General features: G+C 36.8%; 1 protein-coding gene and 1 non-coding gene across 2 annotated transcripts in view; both read left to right on the top strand.

Annotated features, from left to right (window-relative positions):
* Positions 1-26,758, top strand: part of NAV3 (neuron navigator 3) — a 592,483-nt gene that overhangs the window by 131,516 nt on the left and 434,209 nt on the right.
* Positions 18,943-19,049, top strand: LOC116761377. Its single transcript, XR_004351954.1, has one exon. It is a non-coding gene; the product is annotated as a U6 spliceosomal RNA (small nuclear RNA).

Below are 26,758 nucleotides of genomic sequence, written 5' to 3'. Positions count from 1 at the left end.
AATCTGAAGAAGTAAGAGAAATCTCCTCCTTGGTGAGGTGAGGAGGAGAATGGCTTAAGATAAAAGTGGAGAGGTGGGCAGGATCCAGATCATGCAAGACGTCACACTGCCAGGGTGAGCATATTGGGCTTTGTGTTAAAGACAAAGGAAAGGTATTGAACCCTTTTAATCAAAGGAGAAATACAATAAGATTGCATTCAAAATGATCCCCCTGGCTGCAGCCATTCATGAATGAAGGGAACAGAGATGGAACTGGAGAAGGGAGGCTGTGTTGAGAAACGTCCACAAGTTGATGATGAAGTGAATAGTGAGGGTGGCAGGAGCCATGGGGAGGTTGTCTCCATTCATAAGAACAAGTATAGGCAGAGAAAGAGCAGTTGTAGTAGGAAGATTGAGTTCAGCCTTGGGTATATTGAGTTTGAGAGACCTTTGAGTCATCAATGTGGGGCTTCAAGGGGGGAGTTTAATAATTTTTTCAAGGTCTGAGAGTTCACTCTGGGCTGGAGCTGTATCTGTGGGCATCTTTAGTCTGTATAAAGCAACAGTAAACATGGGACTGAAGTAAAGAGGAGGGGAAAAGGGAGCCATTTCCTATTTCAGCTCTTAAGAGGAACAGTTAAAATATTGCATAAATCTTTGACCTTTCTTTTTTTTTTTTTTTGGTATCATTTAGAAGTACCATTACCAAGTTTAGGTATAAATATTTTAATACTGAAATGAAACTTACATGGCACATAGGCAGACAAAACTAGGGAAGGGCTTTCCAGGGAGAGAGAACAGCATGAGCAAGGCCCAGGAGGCATGAAGATATGTGCTGTTCAGCATAGTCTGGAAGTGTCAGTATGAGGAACGGGGTAAGAAATAATGCTGAAATATTAAGCAAGGGCCAGGTCGTAATGGGTTTTCTTTGTCATGGCAAGAAGAATTTGATTTATTTATACATGACTCATGTTTGTTTATTACTTACAACGAAGCTGAGACTGTTGTAAGAATTTTACCCTTATTAAATCAACAAGTCTATGAAGTAATCACTGTCCTTAGTCTCACTTTTTATTTTAGACAAGTAAGGCACTGAGACGGTAAGTAACTTGCCCTAGTTATACAGCTAGGGAGTTGTGCTGGAACTCGAGTCCAGACAGTCTATTACACAGCGGGATAAATGCTGTTGCTTGGCGTCCTTCTAATTATTCCTTTTGTGGGAAGCCACTCCCCTATTCATTCCATCAATCGTCTGCGTTCCCACTGGCTATCAGAGTAGGCAAGAAACCCAAACTGGCCTCATCAGTATCTTTCCTTAGGATTAAAAGTGGGAATAAAAGGGTACAAATCCTTATTCCTCTGGGAGCATAGCTGGTGGAATGTACGCTCCAGATTGCAGGTGACTATGATTCCAGCCTCGTGGGCATCGTCAGTGTAGTTCATAAACCTAACACACCAAGAGAAGCAGAGAAGAGATCTAGTGAGTCTTTTGGAGGTATTCCAATACCTGATTCATTCCAGTCCGTCGGGGGCAAGCATCCCATTTTGGCAGTTTGGTCACAGGAACCAAGAAATGCCTAAGGTTGTCTGAGTTGGTTACTCTAGCTTGTGATCAAAAGCGTTCTATTGCATTTTAGCACAAAGTGGCATGGTTAGATTTGTGTATAGGAAAGCACTCACTTGCAACAGTATGGAAAATGCAAGACTAGAGACAGAAAGAATATAGCTTGATTATTTCTGTAACCCAGATACACATTGCTTAAAAATGGACTAAACCATTACCACTGAGGATAGAGGGGAGGCAATGATATAAAACACAGTAATTTGGTCACACCTATTGAATTGTTTTATTAGTTGGGGAAGGATGAGGGAGAGGGAGAAAATATCCAGGTCTCCAGCTTGAGTAGAAAGTGGAATACTGTAGTGGTATCGTTTAAGGCAGTAATAGCTTGAGGGCGGAGGAAACAGTGAGTCCAGTTTTGTAAATGATGTCCAGAGCACATTTGTATATGTTCACTTGAAGAGAGCCTTTGGCTTCATATATATATAGGTTTGGAACTCATCAGTATGTTGGTTTTAGAATGTAAGATGTCATTATTGATCCTTGCTAAAACAGTTTTAGCAGCAAGAAAGGCATAGAAGCCTGATTTCATAATTGGAAAGGGAAGGGAAGTCTTCTGCTTAAACATGGAAGATTGAGTTCACATGTTTATTTTCTCAAATCTCACTAAAACATTAGCAAAGAATAAAAACCTAACAGGAAAGAGATGGGAAAGGATATGAATAAGACCTATGGCATGTTGAAGAGTGAAGTGCAAAGGAAACATGGTTAGTAGAGTACAGAAAGCTGAAATATAACTACCTGAAGAAGGAAGAGCCAACGAGAAATAGAGTTTTGCCTCCAGACCCTGGAGGAATCGGAGATGACAAGAATCACTGAAATGGGGGATGAATGATAGTTGAAATTCCTAATGAGCTATTTAGTCTCCCAGATTCCCTCTGCAGCCATGTGACAATTCCTCCTCAATCCTGAAATAAGGCAGGAGGTTTACTCCCTGGTGAAACTGAACAGAAATAGTATCAGACACACTGTTGTATCTGATACAATAATTTCAGACACAATAGAAGGCCTGAAAACGAGATAAGTAATTGGCAATGTAAATTCTAAATAGAGAAACTATGTAATCCTTCCTTTTACAGAATGCTGCATCCAAGCTTTTAGCTCCCTTAGTGGGAGAATGATAGATTTCTTTCTCAAGAAATGAGAGTGGGGGAAAAAAAATCAGGAAAAATAGCTCAGAAAAAAATGAAAACATTTATAATACATATAGCAAAAGAAAACTTAAAGAGCAATCATTGATAAGCTCAGAGGGGAAAAAAGATACATGAAATAAGAATAGGATGAGATATTTAAAACAGAACATTTAGTGAACAAACAAGATTTTTAGAAATGAAAAAGTATAACTCCAAGAAATTTTTAAAAAAATAATGTAAGGTTTGGCAGTTAAAAGTGAGGAAGACAGTAACAGCTAAAAAAGACACAAGAGAACCGTAATAGGAAAGGAAAGTAAACCAAGAAGTCTAGTATCCTAATTAATATACTCAGTCAATTTTTATTGAGCATCATTATGTACCATCTGTTGTTCTAGATGCTGGGCTATTGCAGCGAATAAAATAAAATTCTATGATCGTGAGTTCCAATGAGCCAGAATTGAGAAGATATAAGTAAAAAAATTAGGAGTGAAATAATACATAGATAATCTGGCTTGAGTTATTGAGGTTCCAGATTGAAAGTGCCCATTGAATTATATAGTATAATGAATTTTTTAAAAAAAGAAAAAGAAAGGCACATCATGATGAGATTTTGAACAGTCATGATAAAGAGAAAAATGTAAAAGCTTTCAGAAAAGAAGGTAACTTTCAAAAAAGAATAAAGAATTGTGTCCATCTAGAGGGCTGGGATAGGGAGGGTGGGAGGGAGGGAGACGCAAGAGGGAGGAGGTATGGGGATATATGTATATGTATAGCTGATTCACTTTTGTTATAAAGCAGAAACTAACCCACCATTGTAAAGCAATTATACTCCAATAAAGATGTTAAAAAAAAAATGAATAAAGAAGACCGTTCTTGAAAGGGGTGCTAGAAGCCAGAAAAAAAAATGGAACAATTCCTGCGGTACTTGAAGGAAAATGATTGCCAACCTAGATTTTGATATTTAGCTAATCTCTGAATAATATGAGGATTAAAACAAAAGAAAAAGAAAGGTATTTGAGCAAATACGTGGCATTGAAATTTTTACCACTCACCTCATTTATGGTCCGTCAAATCAAGGGAATAAATCAAGAATGATGATTACGTGAGATTCAGGAATGAAGAGATCTAACCCAGAAGAGAGGTGAACGTAATTCCTAGAAAAATGAAGTTGCAGGCAAGGGTGACACCTGTATACCAGACCTACAGAGCAACCAGTGCTGACTGTTGGAGTATAGGGGAGGGCTCCAGGGGAAGGTCTTTCAGAGGAAATGAAAAGTTAAAATGATGGATTAGCCTACGTGCTCCCCCATAAAGATTCACAGAGGAATTTAGTGGCAGGAACATAGAAAACTATGCAGATATTTTAAAAGAGGCAATTAATTCCAAGGAAAAAATATTATAATAAAGTAAATGCTTTTATGATGCAGTGCATGACCCAGCAGTAAACAAAGTTACTTAGTTACTGTAATATAAACACCAAACAGTGATTTCTATCCAAATTGCGATGAGAGAAAGCTCATTAGGGAGTAAACTCATAGGAGAAGGAAAAATCCTCATCTTCCGTGTAAGAATTCAAGGGATTCTTGAACTTTGAAATAATAGGAAATAGCACGGCTATTGTTTGTACCTTTGAGACAAATTATATAAAAATTAACTAAGAGTTAAAATGATCACCTTTCAAGGAGTTGAACTCCATGTTGACACAGAGGACTGCTGTTCTTATTAAAATCTTTCCAGTATTATTTAACTTTAAAAAGAGTTTGCATATAACATTTTGAATATAAAATTATATTTGGATTCTATTAATTAAAAAAGAGGAGGAATGCTTGAGGAAGAGTCTGAAATGTGCAGTTGTCGCTAGAATTAATCTATAAGGGGCAGAATAAAGAGAAGTGAGGATCTATTGCTGCATTTAGCAGCTTTAGCGTGGGAGAGGTTTGAATCGGTTTATAGGATACAGAGAATGAAATAGTAGAGAGGAAGAGTTTGAAAACCAGGTAAAAAAAGATGAGAACCCACAAATGAAATCCCCCAAATAGTAAAGTTTGCATTGGGACCACTGCAGTGGACTGGGGTCCCTGCAAGTTAATATTCTTCTCCCTCATTAGGGATCCCTAGTGCCTTTCCCACCCAAAATTCAATAGCCTACTTTGCAGCTCTTGTGCAGGGGTGATGAAGTAGGGTTGTATCAGTTGATGAGCGTTTACCAAAAAAGGTTATGGCGTTGAAATGGAATGAAGACAGATGAAGAGGAATTTAGGAAAGGAGTTGGACATTAACTGAACCTGAGAAGAATTTGCCTGAAAGAGAACATTCATCTACGCAGAGAGATTTGAAGGGAGGCTCTTCTCATTGTTTCTAAAGGTGCCTCCGTGGGTGAGTGGAACCAAGCTACAGGACCTCAACGTTGTGTCTCCGTTGCTTGATTATTTTGGTGACATACTCCTCAAACTGGATAGAATTCAGTCCTTCCTACAGATAATCATTACAAATATGTTTGGCGATTACTGCTGACATTAATGAGAGGTTATTGCTGCCATATTTTCATTGCTTCATACGGAATGTATCATCTAATCCTTGTCACAGCTCTACTAGGTAAAAGTTGTTTTCGTCCTGTTTTACAAAAAAGAAAAACAAGGGACACAGAGTTCAATTAGCACACTGTCACCAAGCCAGTGAATGGAGGAGCTGGTATTTAAATCTAAGTAGCCTGACTCCTGATCATGTGTGGTTAGTTATTATCCTATGTTAGCTCTAGCTACATTGTAGACAGAGGAATAGCAAGTGCACAGGTTGAAAAAAGAGAGGGTATTTGGGGATTGAAAATAATTGAGCAGAGCCAGAGCATAGGAATTAGGATGCACATATAAAGGGGGCATGTGGGAAACTGGTAGAAAAAAAATCTGTAGACATCGGAGAAACTAGTTCATGAAGAACCTTTTTGTCATATTGAAGACATCTGGGCTTTAGCCTGATTGCTAGAAGGAGCCATTGAAGGATTTTAAGTAAGAAAATAATGTGATTAGATTTGTTTTAGAAAGGGCCCTCTGACATTATAGAAGATTGTTGGAAAAGTCTGAAGAGGGGATGTAGGGATGAGAGCATTTAAGAAACTGATGTTGATAGAGGTAAAAAGTAGGCACAGAGAAGAGGGGGCAAATAGGACAGGCATTGAGGAAGTACATTTAATCAGTCTTAGTGAAAGATTGGAAGAGGGGATGAAGGGTATGATTCCTTTGTTTTTGCCTTGAGTAACTAGGTAGATGAAGCACCATTCACCTATATAAGAAAACCAGGAAGAAGAGCATGGGGGAGATAAGGAAAATAATGTCTTCAGTTTGAGATATAGCAATTCTATGTGACCTGGGAAGCTTCTAGATGGAAATGTGCAGTGGTTGGTTGCTTTAATGTGTGTGTGTGTGTGTGTGTGTGAGAGAGAGAGAGAGAGAGAGAGAGAGAGAGAGATGAATATGAAAGAATGGATTAATGGATGTGTAACCTGTCTATTTGAGTCTGGGTTTAACCTGTATAAATCACCTGCACATATTGGACATGGTTGTAACTGTCTCAGGGACATAAGCAAAGTTACAAAACATCATATGGGGGACTTCCCTGGTGACACAGTGGTTAAGAATCCACCTGCCAATGCAGGGGACATGGGTTCGAGCCCTGGTCCGGGAAGATCCCACGTGCTGCAGAGCAACTAAGCCCATGAGTCACAACTACTGAGCCTGCGTGCCACAGTTACTGAATCTCACGCGCCCTAGAGCCCATGCTCCACAACAAGAGAAGCCACCGCAGTGAGAATCCTGCGCACCACAACGAAGAGTAGCCCCTGCTCGCCACAACTAGAGAAAAGCCCACGCGCAGCAAGAAAGACCCAACTCAGCCAAAACAAACAAACAAAACAACATCATCTGGGATCATTTAACAGATATAAACTAAATAGTAAAGAGGAATGTGGTTATAATTGGGGGAAAATCACATTTAAATGATAGCTAGAAACAAAGACCACAGAGGAGATAGAAGGGGAGCCAAGTTCTGAGGGAAACCAACAAATAATGGTTTCATGAAAGATTGAGAATATTGAGTAGAATTTCAAGGAGAGAGTGATCAAATTTTACTGAAAGGCCACTAGACCTTTTGGCACTTAGCAAGCCATTACTGACTTGGTTTAGATTAGATTCATTGAGGAAGTTGGGTTAAGAGCTTGTTTTCAGTTTATAGATAAAAGAGAGGTGAGGAAATAAATCCAATTTGTGTAGACTAGACATTTCCCAAAGCTAGGAGATAACGTGAGGAAAAATAGGGTCAAAAGATTTTTTTTTAAGATGAGAGAGACTCAAGGGAAAGAGTCAGAAAAGAGAGATGAATTTGAAGATTCTGAGCAAAAAAAGAATCGTGGAGGAACATTTCAATGGGAAAAGATAGCGTCCAGTGTACAAAAGGGGCCATTTGACTTAGAAAACAGTTGAGATATCTTTGTTCACTAATGCTGTAAGGATGAAAGTAGGAACGTGATGGAGAAGGTCTAGCAATCTGTCAACTTGATAGACTCTACTTTTTTACATCCTATCCTGTCTTCCATGAACTAGTCGTTTATCCTTTCTTGGATTCCCGTTGTATTTGTGGTCTTTTCATTTGCATACTTAAATTGGTTCTGATATTTAATAACTTAATTGCATACTTAAATTTCCAATGCATGTGGGGAGATTCTCCTCAACTCCAACAAGCAATTCTTAGACACCAGCAGGGTGTCCATGAATTCAACTAAATTCTGACAGTTTACCCAGAGATACAATCGATTCCACAGGTTTAAGGGTCCAGTTCTACAAGACTGCACCCCCATTTCAGACGTTGCAAGCCCAGGTTGTTATCTTTCCTTCTGAGCTACTGGCTATAAATCAGAGGTTCTCATAACATCCTTCTTGGGTTTAATTAATTTGCTAAAGCAGCTAATAGAACTCAGAGAAATATTTTGCTTACTAGATTACCACCTTTTATAAAAGGATATAACTCAGGAACAGCTAGGTGGAAGAGAGGCATAGGGCATAGTATGGGGAAAGGGCACAGAGCTTCCATGCCTTCTCTAGGTGGGCACTCTCCCGCATCTCCACAGTGTTCACCAGCCCAGAAACTCTCCGAACCTCATCCTTTTGGTTTTATGGAGGCTTCATTATATAAGGCATGATTGGTTAAATCGTTGGCCACTGGTGATTAATTCAACCCCCAGGTCCTCTCCAGAGGTCAGGGAGTGGGACTGAAAGTTCCAACATTCTAATCACGTGGTTAGCTCCATTGGCAGCCAGCCTCATCCTTAGGTCATCCAAATGACCAAATACATATTCCTTATAAATCACAATATCACAATACTTTTTTATCTTGGAACCAGAGACCATGTCCCTTTGTCCTTCTAATTCCTCAGATTCAATACGTATGCTAGCCATGTGATAATCTTTAATCTTTGGCTGATACCTTGATCTATACATGAGAAATACCTGGCATAAAAAAAACCCTGCGTTTTGAAGCATTGGCTGATGACCTTTATAGAAGTCAGAGTCACAGCAACTAAATTTGAGGTTTTTGATTTGCGTATTTTGATATAATTTTGCAGTCTGAGCAGATGATCTACAACCTGGCCTCAGAGATCTGCCTGCAGTAAATTGTAAGATGTGCCTTCTTTTTTTTTAACCTCCAAAAGTGGAAGGGATGAGTCAGCCCATCTGGGATTTTAAACAGCCAGTTCCAGGGACACTGCACAGCCCAAAGCCATGCCTCCAGCAAATCACTATTAAAAATATTCTCTGCTAGGCAAGACCGCCTAATGTGTCAACCTTGACTGCTTCCTGTAAGTAAAAGGAAATATTTAGAAGTAAAAACAACAGAATTACTATTGAAGGCAATCATAAGGTTACTTCCTTCATTTGCCTTTGAAAATATGGTGTGTGTTTTATTCCCTGATAGCCTTGATGTTTTACATGAACAGTCAGATGTAACTCATTTTACCAAGGACGGATGAAGTTGAATCAATTTTCTCTCTGAAAAAGCTAATAATGTGTAAATTGATTTATAAATGTTGGTGATATATACTGTATGTGCACTGGAATGATAGTATAAGCTTTTTTCTGCACAGATATCAACAATGTGATATTATTCACATAATTGCAAAGATTTAGACACAACAGGACAAAGAAGATATTTTAAAGAAAAAAATGAGGAATCATACAAATTTTGACAGGGTCTTTTAATGTCTGATAAGATATGTATTGAAAATTAGTATACTGAACATTGTTTATAATATTAATAATTGGGCACTAGAAAATGATAGTTACCTTTGAATATAAACCCTTTGTTCAGTTATTCTTAAATAGGATTTTAATGTCAGTACCAGTATGTGCAAAATATTAATAATAAATGAATTAACATAAAGGAAAGTGCAGGTCACTGTTCACAGTAGGAGCTCAACAATGGTTAGCTGAATTTGAATGATATAAAGATAAGAGGAAAAACATGTTAAACCCTCCTGTAAACAGCAGATGACCCCTGGCAGGAGTCCCTTCTTTTTCTTAGCTTTATTAAAGACTTTCTTACTATTTAGGGTGATTATTTTTCTTCTTTAAATTTTCCAATATTCCTTTAAATTTTCTGCCCTGTTAGATATTTTATTATTATCATCAGAAATATATATATATTTTAATCTTGGAAAGACAAATTACTTCCTTATATGCAGTTTTACTTTAAAGTAATGGTACATGAAATACCTGTCATTTGAATCTGCTGTTATAACTCCAAACACAGCCTTTCATAAAATGAAGTGCCATGTGCAATAAATGAGTGCATATACCGCTACATAAGCTTAAAAATAAAACAAAATCTTTAAAAAGAGTTACCAAAGTCACAGCAACATTTTTTAACACCCTCATTCGTATGTTTAATTGGTATGCCTGTATCCTTCCGATGTCTACACTTCCCATCTGCTACTCAAGGACAGATTCACGGGGAGAGGACTACAACAAGGCATGAATACTGGAACCTGTGGGTCCTGGGGGGCCACCAATGTCATTACTGTTCTAAAGAAATGAAATTCAAGATGTACTGTGTATTCTCATGGCTCTCAGAGACATTGTCGGTCACCATAAGAATTTTGACGTTTGCCCACGATGGGTGAACCCATTGCGCGGATTTAGGTAAATGAGTGAAGTTGTCAGGCAGGTCTCTTGGGCAGCACTGTGGAGGACGGATTTCAGAAGAACAAGATTAGTGTTAATGAGGCCAATTCAAAAGTAGTGCAGTAATATTGAGGTAAGAAGCGATTTGAGCCTAAAATTATGCTACTTTTATTTTTTTCCCTAAAATTTTGTTTGGCCTCCATTTAACTCTGGGAGTGGGTGAAGAAATAAAGATATGGGGAAAAAGAGAAATTCAGTATGATTCTGTGCATGGTTACACCATTCATTCAGATGCGGAAGGCAGAGGAAAAAAGATGTGTTGAGGTTGATGTTTCTTTGGAGGTACAGGGAGAAATATGTACTGGTCACATGGTATCCGGAATGGAGATGAAGATTTAGGAGTCATTAGGGTGCACCTGGTTTTTGAAGCCTTAGGAGAGATTGAGCTCATCCAAGGAATGCGTAGAACAGTGTTTCTTAAAGAGGAGGGAAGAATAGCAGAATCCACTAAGGGTCGTTTGCAAACTCTACGTTCTGCTTCCCAACATCACAGGGGTGGAGAAGGAAGCATGTATACTTTGAAAAAACTCCCAGGTACTTCTTTGATATGCCGTCCTCTCCCAGGGGATGTGGACATTGATACTGTTTTAAAAGTTCTTCAGGAGATTCTGATGTACACCCAGGACTAAGAACCACTAAAGGCAAGTGAAAGGGGAAGAAGGGTGAGCATTCCATCTAGGAGAAACAGAACTCAAATGAGCAAGGCCAGACCTGATAATGTTCTCTAAAGGTGACAAGAACAACTACAGAATATTAGCAACTGTCACAAATTAAAGGATAACTTTATATATGTAATTTCTGTGAAGGACTCATAGCCATTTATCGGGCTCTTCAACTACTAGTATGCCGTCTGCCTTGTAAGAATTCAACAGCCACTGCTTTTCTAGAGATAACCAGTATTTCCAAGTGTTTCGCATTTATTTGGTGACTGAATCTGACCACATTCTAGAAACTTTCAAACATGCTTTCATGTGTTTTTCTAGTTCCCTTTTGAGTGACAGCGAATTTCACCAGCTTTTCCCTTGCTCCCTCTTCTCTCTTTACTCCCCTTGATGTCCCACCCCATCCATCTTAATTTTGGCATCCTTTAAGAATATACGTCCTGTCTCCAACTTATTCTTCCTCATTGGGTTCCTGGATGTTTAACTTTAGCTTCTTTCTGTTTGTTCCATAGTGAATCTCTCAAGATATACAGTCTAGCCCATATCCAGTTGGATTCTGATGGCAAATCAAATATAAATGTGAATTATGGAATTTTTTCTTGGTATTTTAAAATCTCTCCTAATGTCCATCTTGTCATCTCTTTTTACCTCTTTATCTTTTTAATTGATCAGTTGGTAGAGTGAAAATGCCAAGTCTTACTGCTTCCTCCTTAATTTTTCTGCACTTCAGTTCCTGTTCTGTAAAATGGAGACAATTGCAATAGCTTCCTCATGGGGCAATTACGAGGCGTATAGAAGGCTTTCGTTGTTATCATTACTTCCTAATGGCACCTCCTTTTCTCCCCAAAGTTTATAAATGAGTTTACCAAGATATAATTAACGGAAGCCAGACCCAAAAGTGCACAAGTGCACACACATCCACAGAAGCACACAGGACATATATCTTGATTTGGACACAGGCATATACATTTGCCAAAGTTTTTCAAGCTGTATACTTAAGACGTATACATTTTCTAGATGTAAATCATACCTCAATAAAATTACTGGGCGGAAAAGGTGTAATGAGAAGCAGAGCAGTAGAGCAGTTAAGATTGTGGGTTCTGGAACTGGATTTTGGTTTAAACCCTGGCTCTAGTACTAACTGTTGGTGTGATCTGAGGCAAGAGATTGGCCTCTATTTCAGTTTTCTCATTAGTTAGATGTGGATAAAAGGACCTATCTCATAGAGTTGTTATGAGGACTAAAGGAAGTAATCTAAAATAGTACTTGGCACATCTTAAATAGCATATAAATGTTAGCTACTGTTTTCTCATATGTTTTCTTAAAATAATGGCGTTACATATTTCTAGGGTATGTGTCTTCTTTGTATATCCCATATCTTTACTTAGGTAGTGTCTTTTTTCATGCAGAGAAAAAGGTTTTATACTTTTTTATTACCTCTATGTATGTCCAGCATTTAGCCTGATGCTACATTTAATAGGAGCAAAATCAACATTCATTGAACATTCACCAAGAAGGTCATACCAGATCAAAAGACAGTTTTTATTGTAAAAACTGATTAAATTGGGTATTCCTAACTAGTAGTGAAAATTTTATCTGACTGATTTAAACCAAATCTACCCAAAGAATAATTATTCCTTTAGCAGCAAATTTTAAAATGGTATGAAAATAAGTTTGTGAGAAGTAAACGGATTTTCTTTTAACCTCAACTATTCTACTCAACCTTTCAGATCCCAGAAAATTACAGTAATAATAAATTGGAATAATGTCAGATGATGGAAAATTCAAATCCACATGGATAATTGTCTCTTCTAAGTAGAGAGTGGCTATGGTTCTGGAGCTTTAAACATTTAAATCTAAAAGACAAATGTCCTAGTGTTTTAAAATGTTTCACACAGTGACCTTTTTCATTATGCATTTGAATTGTTTAAATCAAATTTTAATATGAAGTACAAAATCTGTTTGATTTAACAGTCATTTGTGTGAATTAAAAGAATGTCATCAGTGCCTTAAAAGAAAACTACAAAGTTTATTTTTTTAATTAAATTGATGGTAACCGTATTATTAACTAACAACATTTTCTATTTGTTCAGTTATACAGTAAAGAGAAAAAAAGATCCCACTTGATTCCCAGTTCTTGGATTAGAACTGATAATTACTATTTATTGCATACCAATTATTTTTCAATTCCTATACTTGGTGGATTTTACAGGTTTTATTAAAACTGTTGCAATGTAATTATTATCCCCCTGTAGACATGAGAAAACTAACAATATAGCACTCAATTTAAAGCTTAAACATGCTTCACTGAATGTGTGGATATTTTCCTCTTTAATGTGAAGTTTCTAATATGTGGAAAACTGGTACGTAGAACTGGAATGCTTTAAAAAGTGTGAAAATAACCGTCTAGAAAATGATAAGGTGATATGTAACCAAAAAATGGGCCATTACAGAAGTCAAAAACATATATTATTGGTTGGATGAAATCTGATTTTGCAAAAATAAAAAAGGGGGGTGTGCTTCCCTGGTGGTGCAGTGGTTAAGAGTCCGCCTGCCGATGCAGAGGACGCGGGTTCGTGTCCCGGTCCGGGAGGATCCCACGTGCCGCGGAGCGGCTGGGCCCGTGAGCCATGGCCGCTGAGCCTGCGCGTCCGGAGCCTGTGCTTCTCAATGGGAGAGGCCACAAGGGTGAGAGGCCCGCGTACCGCAAAAAAAAAAAAAGGGGGGGTGGGAATGTTTATGACATATATGGGGTGAAGGGGAGAGTTATTCTTTTACAAATTAATTTTGAAATAGTATGTTAAATAGTTCAGTTTGAAAAAATAACAATGAAATTAGGACTCATCATACATTAATAAAGGTATATTTCCAGTTAAAGGGAGTGTTTTACCCATGGTACTGTGCTGATGAATCCCATTCTGTGGTCAAGACCACATCTGAAGTACCGAATCCATTTCTTGGGGTCATTTTCTAAGAGGATAACTGGAAGAGTAAGAGGTTTTCCATGGTTTCCAGTGAGGATAAGCTGCTCTGATTACCCTGGAAAGGAGAAGCTTGCCAGTAGACTACATGACAGCAGAAGAGGAACAAATGGGTGAATAATACTGGGAGGTGGAAGAGAAGCATCATTTTCTGTTAGCGCTATGCAACCATGGTGTAAGGTGGTTCGCAAGGAAGTTAACTTGCAAATACTGTGACTATTTCAGCAGAAGCCAGGTGACCCCGTGTCAGGGAATGTGATAACCGAGGATTCCTCCTTGGGAGAAAGGGAGTGGAGGACTCCTAAGCAACTTTCTGACCCTTATCCTTTCAGACCAACAGAAGTGCACAGAAGTTTGCCGGGTAGATTGTATGTTATCAGTTTAGGAGAATCCGATATTTAAAAAAAAAAAAAAAAAATCATTTATGGGGAAAGTAGTTTTTGAAATGTTATTTTTTCCTGGGTATAAAGAATTGGAACTAATATTTCTTGATTTTAGAAATACCAACAACAAAATTTAATTGGCAAAGATAGTAAGAGAAAGAAAAAAATGAGAATAAAAAGGAGAGACAGATAAAAACAAAATTCTTATAAAGTGTGATACATTTAGCACTTTTTCTTTACCTGCCCCCATCAATTTAGTCATTATTTTCCATTGTTTTACATATACATACAATAATCTGAGGTTTAGGAATTATGTTGTTGTTACAAGCTATTAATTTTTACATTATATATTTGTATTCTATAAACACATATTTTAAATTTTTGTGTTGTCAGTTTTTGAGTTTTTTTTTTACTATATTTACTACAATTAAGCAACTTTTATTTAACTGGTTTTTATTCTCCCTGCCAGTATTATATGCCATCACTTCCTTATTTAAGATCTCTTAAATTTGACTTACTACTCAGTCACCTAGAGTATGTATTCAAATAGCTTGTGTAATAAATAGGAAGTTTGAATTACTGAAGAAGTCTTTCTCTTGCCTTTATATATGACTAAAAATGTGGCTAAATATAAAATTATTGGTTGGTCATTAAAACTGTAGGCAGTGCTCAGTATTTTTTTAGGAATTCAGTTTTGCAGATGGGTATGATAACAAATTGATGTCTTTCTTTTTTCATTAATAACATTATTTTCCCGACTTCATGATTTTTTGACATTAGTTTATCATTGTATCAAAAAAAAAAAATTAAAAAGTGTATGGCTCTTCTTAGGCAGAAGGGTTAAAAAGCCTCTTATTTAGTTAATTTGAATTTGTTAAGAACACAGTGAACTTCTTTTGATCTTCATATAGTTTCACCAAGTTTTCTTTCATAATTACCACTCATTCTTCAGTAAATATTGAGACTTTTATTGCTTATTTTTCTGGTTTCCGCATTCAGTATACCTAAAATCTTTTATTAATGATCTGTTCTGCTACCTCTATAAAAATTTTCTTCTGAGGTAAGTTTAGCTCTTTGCTCTTTTTCACTCTTCTTATGAGTTTTTCAAGTTTGACCTCTATGTTACAGTTTTAACCATCTTATCAGTTGTGTCCTTCATCCCGCTGGTACAATGTTAATATATATGTAGCCTGTCCTGATTGAACTAATTTGTCTCAGCCTATTGCTTTTGCTGGTGGCAGTGTAAATGATACACCATCATTATAAAATTAAGCATATACCTCTCAAATGACACAGCACTTCACTCCTAGGTATTTATCCTAGGAATCAGAAACAAAAGACTGAGTTTTGAGTTGAGACAGAAAGCTATAGGAGTAAGTGAGAAGCCTCGTGTATTGTGAAAGGACTTCTCTGTTTAACAAGTGGAAGCATATATAAGACACATTATTTTTCCTCAGCCTAATTTCAGGGAGCTTGTAGAGTATAGCACTTCTTAAAATTTTATATAGGCTCTTTGCCATACTTAGCTTTTGATTGTGGTGGGGTTTTTTTTCAGTGTTTTTCATAGTATATTAATTTAAAAAAAAAGAAGTCAGGGGAAGGTGTGTCAGGAAACTAATATAATAATATTTATTTTATGTAAAATTAAAAAATCATAATGGGCTTTTTTGGAAGATATGAACTTAAGAATGTAGTGGTTCTAAAATAGGTCATGAGAATATCCTTGGATACTAAGTAGCTCCATCTTTCTGTGTAAGAGTTGCATTTCAAGGGGTGAACAATAACTGTATTTCTGTGTCTTATTTTGTGCAGTGAGGTGTTAAATAAGTGAGATGAGGAACTCCCTATTTTATTTTAAAAAATTTATAATCTGGGACTAAGGTGTTGCTTTTGGTTAAAAGCTAGTGTTACAGTAATTTTTGCTGATTTTAATATTAATCATTAGACTTTGTCAAATGAGTTAGTAACTAAAACCAACACATTGTTCGTGGTATTACATCATTCATTCTGCATGAAACTGAGGCTGTCTCTTGTCCTCTTATTATCCCAGTAAGGATTTACACCACTTAACCAGGTATTAATCATTGGCTCTTGTGAAAGCTGGGAATGTTTGAGTCAGTTGGATGATTGTGAGAAACAAAAACAGTGATAAAGGAGCAAAAAGCCTTTGATGGAACAAATTGCCTATGAGAAGACTGGGGATAAGCTCAGGAGCCTTGGAAGGTAGAGCTCAGTGAAAGGATACATGCAGAAGAAGCCAGCCACATCTTCAGGTGGAGAGTAAGGAGACTGCAAGGTGTTGTTTCTAGGGGTTATCATCTTCTCTGTAAATTTAGAAGCAAGGCCATCTTCTCAGTAAATATTCCTGGAATGACTTGAGGGTACTGAGAGAAGGAAGAAAGACTGAGAAGTTTTGATGGTAAAGTTTGGGGTCAACTGTGGAGGAGAATGCAATAAGGAGTCATTCAGGAGAGAATTAAAGGCTTGCTGAGCAATAGAGAGGTCTTGGTGTGGTTACCTGTGTATTCTGAGTCCATTACAATGGCTTTGCAACCTTTCTGGTAGTCCTTGACAGAGGGGGACAAAGGAAAATAAAATAACTGGGACAGCTGTGAACTCTCAAGTGGATAGGAGACCAAGGAATTATATGGGAAAATGGAACAGGGGTCAGGAAGGCCTGATACTGAAAACAGACTAGAAATCCGTGTAGCTCCACAAGATTAGCTCAATACTTAAGGTCAAAATATAAGAACATAATCTAGGAGGCATTAGTGAAGAGTGGTAACCTGTTGCCCAGTTGGCAAGCTGATAATGACAGCAGTAGAAGAGCAGTCAAGAGAAAATCTATCAGGCTAGTCTGTCCCATTACTCCTGTTAGTTGAGGGCTACTCTGTGTTGTGTGTTTTGCTTAAATCCAGGTTGGCAAACATTTTCTTACAGGGCTAGATAGTATATATGCCTTAGACAATCTGAAAATGCATTTACCTGAAAACCACAGGTGGTTGCCCAGGGACACTTGTGTGAAATCCCCATTAGAAGTCAAGGTAAAAAAAGTATCAGTATAAACAGTGTTGCAGTCCTTGTCAGAATGAACTTCCTAGCCTCCTGGATGTTGAAGAGCTTGTTTTCAATCTACCTACAGGTATCTATGTCTGTATATATGTATGTGTGTGTGTATATAGGTATATGATACTATATACCTAATACTGTTTTAGTCCCTATGAGAAACATATAGAAATTACAGAAATAATCTGTCTTCCAAGAAATGCCAATCTATTTGGAGAAGGAAATGGGAAAAGGAAGACTGGAGGAATGAAAATACTTTTATAAAATATCATATAGTTGGACAGTGAGTTACTGCTACAAAGGTGACTTAATGACTTTGAGTACAGAATTGCCTGTATACCAAGCAGGAAGATTTCTCTGCCTTTGGACTTGAGGTTTGAGACAGTAGCCAACTGGGAACTCTTTTCTCACGTATAGCATTTCAGCTACTCTCGTGCTTTGGAAAGATGAAATGACTCATTTTTCCAAGATTATTATTTCTCTTGCTTAGTTCTGCTAAATGTCATAGTCTGAATAGTTATTAAAAGTTGGAAAAATAATTAAATGGACACTTTTCAGACTCAATCACATTTTGACTGGTATGATAATGGTCTCCCAAAATATTTGATGCCTTGAAAGTAGTGTCCTGCTGTATTTGATATAGACTCCTTTTTCTTCTTTTTAAATATTTTCTTGAATTATAAAATAAATTTATGTGGCAATAGATTAAGTCTGTTAATTCTATTTTGGGCAGTTATACCTAAGAAAAATAAAGACCAGTGGATAAATCCTATTTAGTGTTTGACACATTAAAGTGGTCATTTAAAATTGTTAAACCATATTTGGAAAGTAATCAGAAAGCAGCATGTAAAAGAAAACAGGATTATAAATTTGTTTCACTTTGATATCATAGAACAGTATGTTGGAAGGGCCTAGTGCTATCACTTCCTACCGGTAATTTTACATAAAATACAATCTGGGATTCTAGATGGAAAATTACATCATTAGTTGTTCAGTGGCATGATGGTGTCTTTGTAAATCTGCCCGAGCAATTTGGTTACTGCAGTCAATTTGTGTTTTACTTTGTTCATTGTCAAATTCAAGATTTCTGTTGTTCTAGTTGAGCAAAAATTTTTGTATATCACGATTTCAAGATGGTGGGTAAGATTCAAGTTGGCCTTTTAAGTTAAGATACATGTGATGTTAAGCCATCCCACAGTGTTGACAATAAACTTTCAGTGACATAAAGTGAAGTGGGAAATATTCTCCCGCCCTAATCTTACCCAGGGCTATTGAAAAGAGATGTTCTTCTTTAATGATGACAGGCACGATGAAGGAAAACTTGGTATGAACTACAGTTCTAAAGAGAGTGATTCCAACCAGACTGTACTGATGGGCATCAGATGAACAGAGAAGGAAATATAATTGTAAACGGAAAAGGCGGGACTTTGTTTCTAACGATTCTGTTACGTTGAGGGATATTTGAGGATCTGACCACGAAGGATTCAGCCCTGAGACTGGGTTTAACATTTTAAAACATTTTTAAATATTAAAACTTAGATGAAGTCATAAAAGGTATGTAAGTAACTTTTGCAGATGATAGCAATATGGGAGGGAGCATTAATGTGATGGATGAGAACATCAGTGTACAAGGTTAATAGCTTCAACTGATTGCATCAAATTATGGGATTAAATTTGAATGTAAATATTTATTGTAAAAACCAGTTTGGACAGTTTTAAGGTAGTAGAAACACAGCTTGATAGCAAATGGTGCTTTTTAAAAAAGTGAATCTGGGTATTTTTATATGACTATAAGATTAATATGAGCCAGTAGTATGAAGCAGCTGCTAAAAAATAAAAACCTTAGGCACGATAGAAACATAGTAAAGATCAAGAGAAGTCCTAGACAGTGCTCGCTTCGGCAGCACGTATACTAAAAATTGGAATGATACAGAGAAGATTGGCATGGCCCTGAGCAAGGAAGACATGCACGTTCGTGTAGTGTTCCATATTTTTACCTCACACCAGTCAGAATGGCTATCGTTAAAATGTCTACAAATAATAAATTCTGGAGAGGGTGTGGAGAAAAAGGAACCCTCCTACACTGTTGGTGGGGATATATTTTGGTGCAGCCACTATGAGAAACAGTACGGAGGTTCCTCAAAAAACTAAAAATAGAGTTGCCATATGATCTAGCAATCCCACTCCTGGACATATATCTGGAGAAAACTCTAATTCAAAATGACACATGCACCCCAATGTTCATAGCAGCGCTATTTACAATAGCCAAGATGAGGAAGCAACCTAAGTATCCATTGACAGATGAATGGATAAAGAAGGTGTGGTATACATGTACAATGGGATACTACTAAAAGAATGAACTAATTCCATTAAAAAGAATGAACTACCCTTCTGCAGCAACATCGATGGACCTAGAGATTATCACACTAAGTGAAATAAGTCAGAAAGAGACAAATATTGTATGATATCACTAATATGTGGAATCTAAAATACGACACACATGAACTTGTTTACAAAACAAACAGACTCACAGACACAGAAGACAGATTTACGGTTACCAAAAAGGAAAGGGGGTGAGGGAGGGATAAATTAGGAGTTTGTGATTAACGGGTATCACTACTATATATAAAGTAGATAAACAATAAGGACCTACTGTATAGCACAGGAAACTATATTCAATGTCCTGTAATAAACCATAATGGAAGAGAATACGCAAAAGAATATATATCTATATCTATCTACCTATCTGTTAATCTATCTATTATCTAGCTACCTACCTACCTATAGTATAACTGAATCACTTTGCTCTACACCAAAAACTAACACAACATTGTAAATGAATTATACTTCAAAAAAATAAACAGATTAAAAAAAAATTCGTAGACACTTTGCACACTGTGATGTGCAGGCCGCATCCAGAGGGTTGTGCTGCTGTCTGTGAGCCATGATTTAAGAAGAGTGCTTAATATGACAGAGCGGGTCCAAACGAGGCTGGAGGCTGACCAGTTTTCTTCAGATGTTCAAATTGCCGATGGAACAGATGCTGGAATTATTTTCTTTCAGGTAAAAGCTTCAAGAAGCAGGCTTGATTCTCCTGGGAAGGCATGGGCAGCCACTGCCAGAGAGATATAATAAAGAGGAATCTTTGGTTCGGTAGAGACTAAAAGGAATAACTTCTATTTTCCTTTTAAAAGTCGAAGATGCCATGATTATGGCATTATTGATGCCATAATAAATAATGCCATGATTCTTGAATATAAATCTAAGATTTGAGAAAGCAAAAAGAAAGACAATCCTGGGTAAGAACTGACATAGGCTGTGACCTGAGGGTCTCACTCTTGATTAGCTTCTGGGCCTATTTTAAAGCATGTTGTTTGGACCTCGGCTCTCCATTTAAAGCCTGAATTGGACTTAATTGTGATACAGTGTCAAGTGATAAAGGAGCATATCACAAGGGGTATACTGTTAGCGTTAAAAAGGGAAAGTCAGAAATAGCTTCACGTGGATTTTTTTCCCAAATCAAGCAACGCAATGAAGTACAACAAAAAAGGCAGAACGCCAAACTCACAAGAAATGATGGTCTATCCCTTTTGAAGGTTTTCATGAACTATATATAACAGGATTATAGTTTTTTACACTGTAGTTCACTTAGAATTGAAAATGAAGGTGCCTTCGGCTACCTGACTGCCTTTATAATTCTTAGTGATTCCTACAGTCTCATGGCAAATTGTAAGAATTTTCTTTTTCTCCTTCTTGTTTATTTTCAGGGAGATGGGTTCTGTTCTTTAGAGTTTCACAAAGATGTAGTAGATCTTAGTTTGAACACATTGATCCTCTTATTTCTTCAGAATCTGTTATGTGTGTGAAAGTCTAATTTGGTATGGGTCAGGGCAAAGGAAATATAAGGACACTGGGTAACAAAAGAGACAAAAAAGGATGACTGATGTGTTAACACCCTTATAAGCCTCTCTACTTCAAAAATACCGGTCTTGGATAAAGCTATTGTTGAAAGAACACTTTTTTCTCCCTCAGGTCCAATATCCAGACACACACAAGTATACACATACTCTTTTTATAATCTAGAAATGTTATAGGAATCTGAGAATACATTTTGTATTATTAAATGACACATTGTTCAAGTCAAGGTTTTGTTTTGTTTTTTTCTTTCACAACCGAGTTTATAGTCAATTGTCCTGTGACATTAACACATTGTAGGTATTCTTAGTTTGTTATTAAAGAAAATATTGGGAATATTAGACATCTTCAGGGAAATTTTTAAAAAATATTACTAGATGGGTGAACATTTATCCTTTCCAAGAATATAAAATTTGTGACTCATTTTTATCTTTGGTTTTCCACTGTAAAGAATGGGTGTCAGCTTCCTATGTAATTTTGATTTGTTTATCCAGCAGTTTTGTTTGTCTGTGCAGTTTTCTATGTGCCAATTGTGGTCAATATTTGGTTTCCATAAAAGGTATGAGTTTTCTTTGAGGCTATCTTTCTTGCCATTGCCAAACCCACAACTGATGCACCATTACTTTGACTTTTGTTCTTAATTTAAACTTGGCACAGGTCCTGTCTTTGGTGTAAAACATGAAGCAAACTCCATTTTGACCTGGAATCTGGGGAGGAAACTATTTGCTTGACATTCTCTAAAGAGACATATAGACAGGATGTTTGTGTTGCTCGTATAGGGATAGAACTGCTACCTGAATGTGCCAGTACCCACAAGTTCAGGGTTGGCACTGCTATTAAAAAAAAAAAAAAAATCTAGCCAAGTCCGTTTTTCTCAATTTATAGGTAAAAGCAGGTAAAGACACATCAAAATGTCTCTGTTTAATGGAATGCAAAGCAATCCATTTAAAAAGGCCAGAACAGGATTTAGATCCAGACTGCCTGAGTTTGAATTCTGACTCTACCACTTATATGCCCAGGCAAGTTATTTAACCTGAGTCTGTTGTCTCAACTGTAAAAATGAGACATCAGAAGTTTCAACCTCATGGAGCTCTTGGAAGGATTAAGGTCTTGGAAGGACTTAGAACAGGGATTGACACAGAGTAGCCTCTTCCTTCTTCTCCTCATCTCTCAGAATTGAATATGCAAGCTACGTTCTTTTTTGGCAAGAGTATGGGATTTAGGGTCTTCGGAGAGTTACCTTTTGACATTCTGGCCTCATTGTCACCCTGCTCTAACTTACCTAGTCAATGACTTAGTCTTTACTTCTTATCTAGCAAACTGAATGGTAACCCTGTGACCTGAAGGTGCTAATACATCTCTAAAATGTGAACCATTCAGTCATATTTTATGAATAATTTAGGTCTCGTAAGCTCAGTTCATCCATACTTTGGAAATTTTTCAATCTTCTGTAAGAGCTACGTGGGGCTAGAAATTGAAACCACATAAAACAGTAAAGAAGAATTCCGACCAACTTTTACCTGTCAAATAAAGCCATTTATTCATATTTATTGAGTGTCTAGGACCTTCACAGTGGAGAAAACTACTCAATCATTCTCATGAGCTCCCTGCCTTGCACATTGTAGACACCTAATAAAATGGTTTTTTCAATTGAAGTTTATGACCAAGCTTTTCACAGTGAAGATTCCTTTTCAAATATTCTCTAAATCTCTTCTCTTAGAAGTAGATACCCAGTCAGAAGTGGAGAAGTCGCAATTGCTGAGCTTAGCAGTAGCCAAAAGCAAACTTCATCCCTAAGTCTAATGACAGCTTCTTGGATGCAGCTCATGTGTGTTTCTCTTCTCTCTCTTTTTAAAGACAATCCCTAGGTTTGGATCTACTGCTGATTTTGCAGTTTTTACTGGTTAGGTCATATTGAGAATGATGATAGCATTAAAAATGAAATGTTGTATTCTTTTTTAATCCTTTGCCCCAGATTAGTTGAAAAGGGAGAGAGAAGAGGGGGAGATCCATTACTATTGTTCTACAACACTGAACTAATTGCTTCATAAGAAATAGCATGAAAGTTGTACACATTATATAAAAAATTATTGTCTAAAGTGAAATTATTTTACAGATGAAGATAATGAGTGCTTATTGAGGTAATAATGCATCGAATTATATTCAAAGAAGAATTAAATAAAAGATGTTCCGTCATTCTACACATGGTTCACTAACAGAAATTCAAGATTTTTCACATTGGTAAGACAGCCACTTTTAGTGCCACTAAATTTTGTGCCACTTTTAGCGCCACGTAATTAACTGTGATTTTGAATCTTCACATATGGAAAAAAATTAGGCTAGTACACTTGTTTGTTTCAGAAACAGTTAATAATTTTTAGTTTATCACTGAAATGATATATATTTCTGAATGAGCTTCTCCAGAGGCATGTCACAGTCATCTCATCATTCAGTATCACCCTGCCTTTCTGTCAGTTTTAGCCATTTAGAGCCGCTATTTTGGCCGTTAACTCTCAGGTCCTTCACTCTCCTCAGGCTGATCTTGACACAGGATTAGGAATACCAAAGCTTCCAGTCACAAGGAACCAGTGTCAAAGAGATTAACTGAATTATCTGTTGGCTTAATTCCCCATTCATGCTCACATGGGAAGGGAATAACTATATGTGAGAGTTCTTTTACAGCTATACTCCAATACAGGCAATGGCTGTTACCACTTCCCTATATTGGATCATTATGGTGACCTTCATTGCTCCTCAAGAACTCCTTTACCTAGTCTTTCTCTTCCATGGTCTCAATTCGTAGCATACAAATGTAGTTCTCTGTTTCTGTACAGCCCAGACTTTGAGGTTAATTGAATATCTAATTCTTACCTACTAAAATTGGGTAGCTGCAGAAAGCAAGCTTCTTAATCAAAATTTCGTGTTTCTTGCTGCTACTAAAATAGGCAAGAAGGCAGGCCTGTTAACCGGTATTAGTGAGACTTTATGAGAATCTCAGGAAAATGTTAATGTTCCTTTTGGCTGTGCTTCCAATGAATTAGCTGTTTATGTGAAACTTTGTCTGTATTGCTCATGAGACCAATGATGCTATGAGGTTTTTTCCCTCTGCCTTGGAAAAAAGTGTTGCCAGAGTCGTGTTCCTTATGATATTGTTACTTTGCTCCTGATTTTGCACTAAACTCAAAGACGTAATCAGGTAGTGTTGGGTGAAAATTGTTGTCTGGCATGAATAGAGAATCTTTTATCAAAAGATTTAAATATGATATCCTAAACGATAAGTTTCTTTCCTGAATTAAAAAACAAAAACCCAATAACTTAATTTTCCTTTATTTCTCAGTTAGCTGTGAAGGTAAGCTACAGGTAAACCTTTTCATACAGATGTGTACCTCACCATCTTGGTATTTCTAAGCCTGAAATCTGTTTTACTCAGACTTTTTTTTTTTTTTTCCTAATAGACTATTTCCGAAATTGATGCAGATCTCTTATATCACAATTAATAATTTCCAGTTTATTTTTTTCTAATAAGGCTCTTCTTTTATTATTATTTTTTTTTATTGGAGTATAGTTGCTTTACAATGTTGTGTTAGTTTCTGTTGTACAACAAAGTGAATCAGCTATATGTTACATACATCCCCTCCCTCTTGGACCTCCATCCCACCCTTCTAGGTCACCACAGAGCACCAAGCTGAGCTCCCTGTGCTGTACAGCAGGTTCCCACTAGCTATCTATTTTACACATGGTAGTGTATACATGTCAATCCTAATCTCCCAATTCATCCCATACTCCCCCTCCCCTCTGTGTCCACACGTCCGTTCTCTATGTCTGCGTCTCTATTCCTGCCCTGCAAATAGGAAATACATGACTTTAATTTAATATAGGCTACATATATTTTGACCTGTTTGCTCATCCATATCTACCATCTACCAACTATGTGCTGGGCATGTGAAGGGTACAAAGCCCTCTGCCTTTATTTGGTGGGAGTTACAGTCTCCTTTTTGAGAAGCTATTGGAGAGTAACATTAATGGGTTAAAATAATGTCAAATTAGAAATCCTTTTAAGACATATTTAAGGATAAAAATTACTTTAAAGATCTTAATACACTATAGGAAAGCACAGGAAAAATCCTAAAATACTAACTTAGAATGGGCTTGGGAATAGAAATATCAACTTTGGAATCCTAGCACTGTTACTTAACAGGCACAAATTACACTTGCCTTTTTGCATTCTCATTTTGTTTTCCCTAAAAAATAGAGGTAATAAAAGTATCATCTTTATAGAGGTGTGTGAGAACTATGTGATATAATATGCACAACTACTGCCACCCAGTAGGTTCTTAATGCATTTTGCCTTTATTTTTATTACCAATGTTATTGAAAACAAGAGTTTATGGAAATTAAGTAGACTTATAGAAATTAGAACATTATAGGATAGAATAATCTTTCAGAATGTTGGCTTATATGGCTTTTTAAGTTTATGTATGTCATACTTATTTGACTGTCAAATTTATTTTTAAAATTTCAATTCCCTCTTATCTCCAGGAAGCATGTATTTTTATTTTTCCACGCAGTATGTTGTCCTCCTTATTATTCTGGACATGGAAATAAAGGAGTGCTTGGAAATGTCTAGATTGTCTTGGCCATTCTCTTGTTACATTCAGTGATGTCAGTAAGACAGGCTCCTTCAGGAGCTGTGTACTTTATGAGTCTGGAGTGTCATATAAAAAAGAAATATCCATAACTCTATATTTTATGGCTGGAGGTTATATAAGGATTCTTGGTCGACTTTCTTTTGAGATGGAGTATTTCAGTAATGGTTTAAAATTGACATTCTGAATTATTATGTAATTATTTTGCATTATTCTTATTTTCTTATTTGAAAGTAAAGAGCTCCTAATAACCAAAATATAGATGTACTTTGGACGTCTTTGACATATACAGTGTCCACGGAATCTTTCCACCTATCGTTAATAGGTACATTTCAGCTACACTATTTTTTTTAAGGCTAAGTCTTTTTTACTTTATCTTATTTTTTTTATCATCTTTATTGGAGTATAATTGCTTTACAATGGTGTGTTAGTTTCTGCTTAATAACAAAGTGAATCAGCTATACATATACGTATATCCCCATATCTCCTCCCTCTTGCGTCTCCTTCCCACCCTCCCTATCACACTCATCTAGGTGTTCACAAAGCACCCTCCCTGTGCTATGTGGCTGCTTCCCACTTGCTATCCGTTTTACATTTGCTAGTGTATATATGTCCATGCCCTCTCACTTTGTCCCAGCTTACCCTTCCCCCTCCCTGTGTCCTCAAGTTCATTCTCTACGTCTGCATCTTTATTCCTGTCTTGCCCCTAGGTTTTTCAGAACCTTTTTATTTTTTTTAAGATTCCATATGTATGTTTTTCTCTTTCAGACTTACTTCACTCTTTATGACACTCTAAGTCCATCCATCTCACTACAAATAACTCAATTTCGTTTCTTTTTATGGCTGAGTAATAAGGCAAGAATATACAATGGAGAAAAGACAGCCTCTTCAATAAGTGGTGCTGGGAAAACAGGACAGCTACATGTAAAAGAAAGAAATTAGAACACTCCACAACACCATACACAAAAATAAACCCAAAATGGATTAAAGACCTAAATGTAAGGCCAGACACTATAAAACCCTTAGAGGAAAACATAGGCAGAACACTCTATGACATAAATCACAGCAAGATCCTTATTGACCCACCTCCTAGAGGAATGGAAATAAAACAAAAATAAACAAATGAGACCTAATGAAACTTCA

The sequence above is a fragment of the Phocoena sinus genome, chromosome 10, assembly GCF_008692025.1.
Source record: "Phocoena sinus isolate mPhoSin1 chromosome 10, mPhoSin1.pri, whole genome shotgun sequence".
Taxonomy (NCBI): domain Eukaryota; kingdom Metazoa; phylum Chordata; class Mammalia; order Artiodactyla; family Phocoenidae; genus Phocoena; species Phocoena sinus.
Note: the sequence above shows the minus strand (reverse complement) of the source record. Positions and strands in the feature narration are given on the sequence as shown.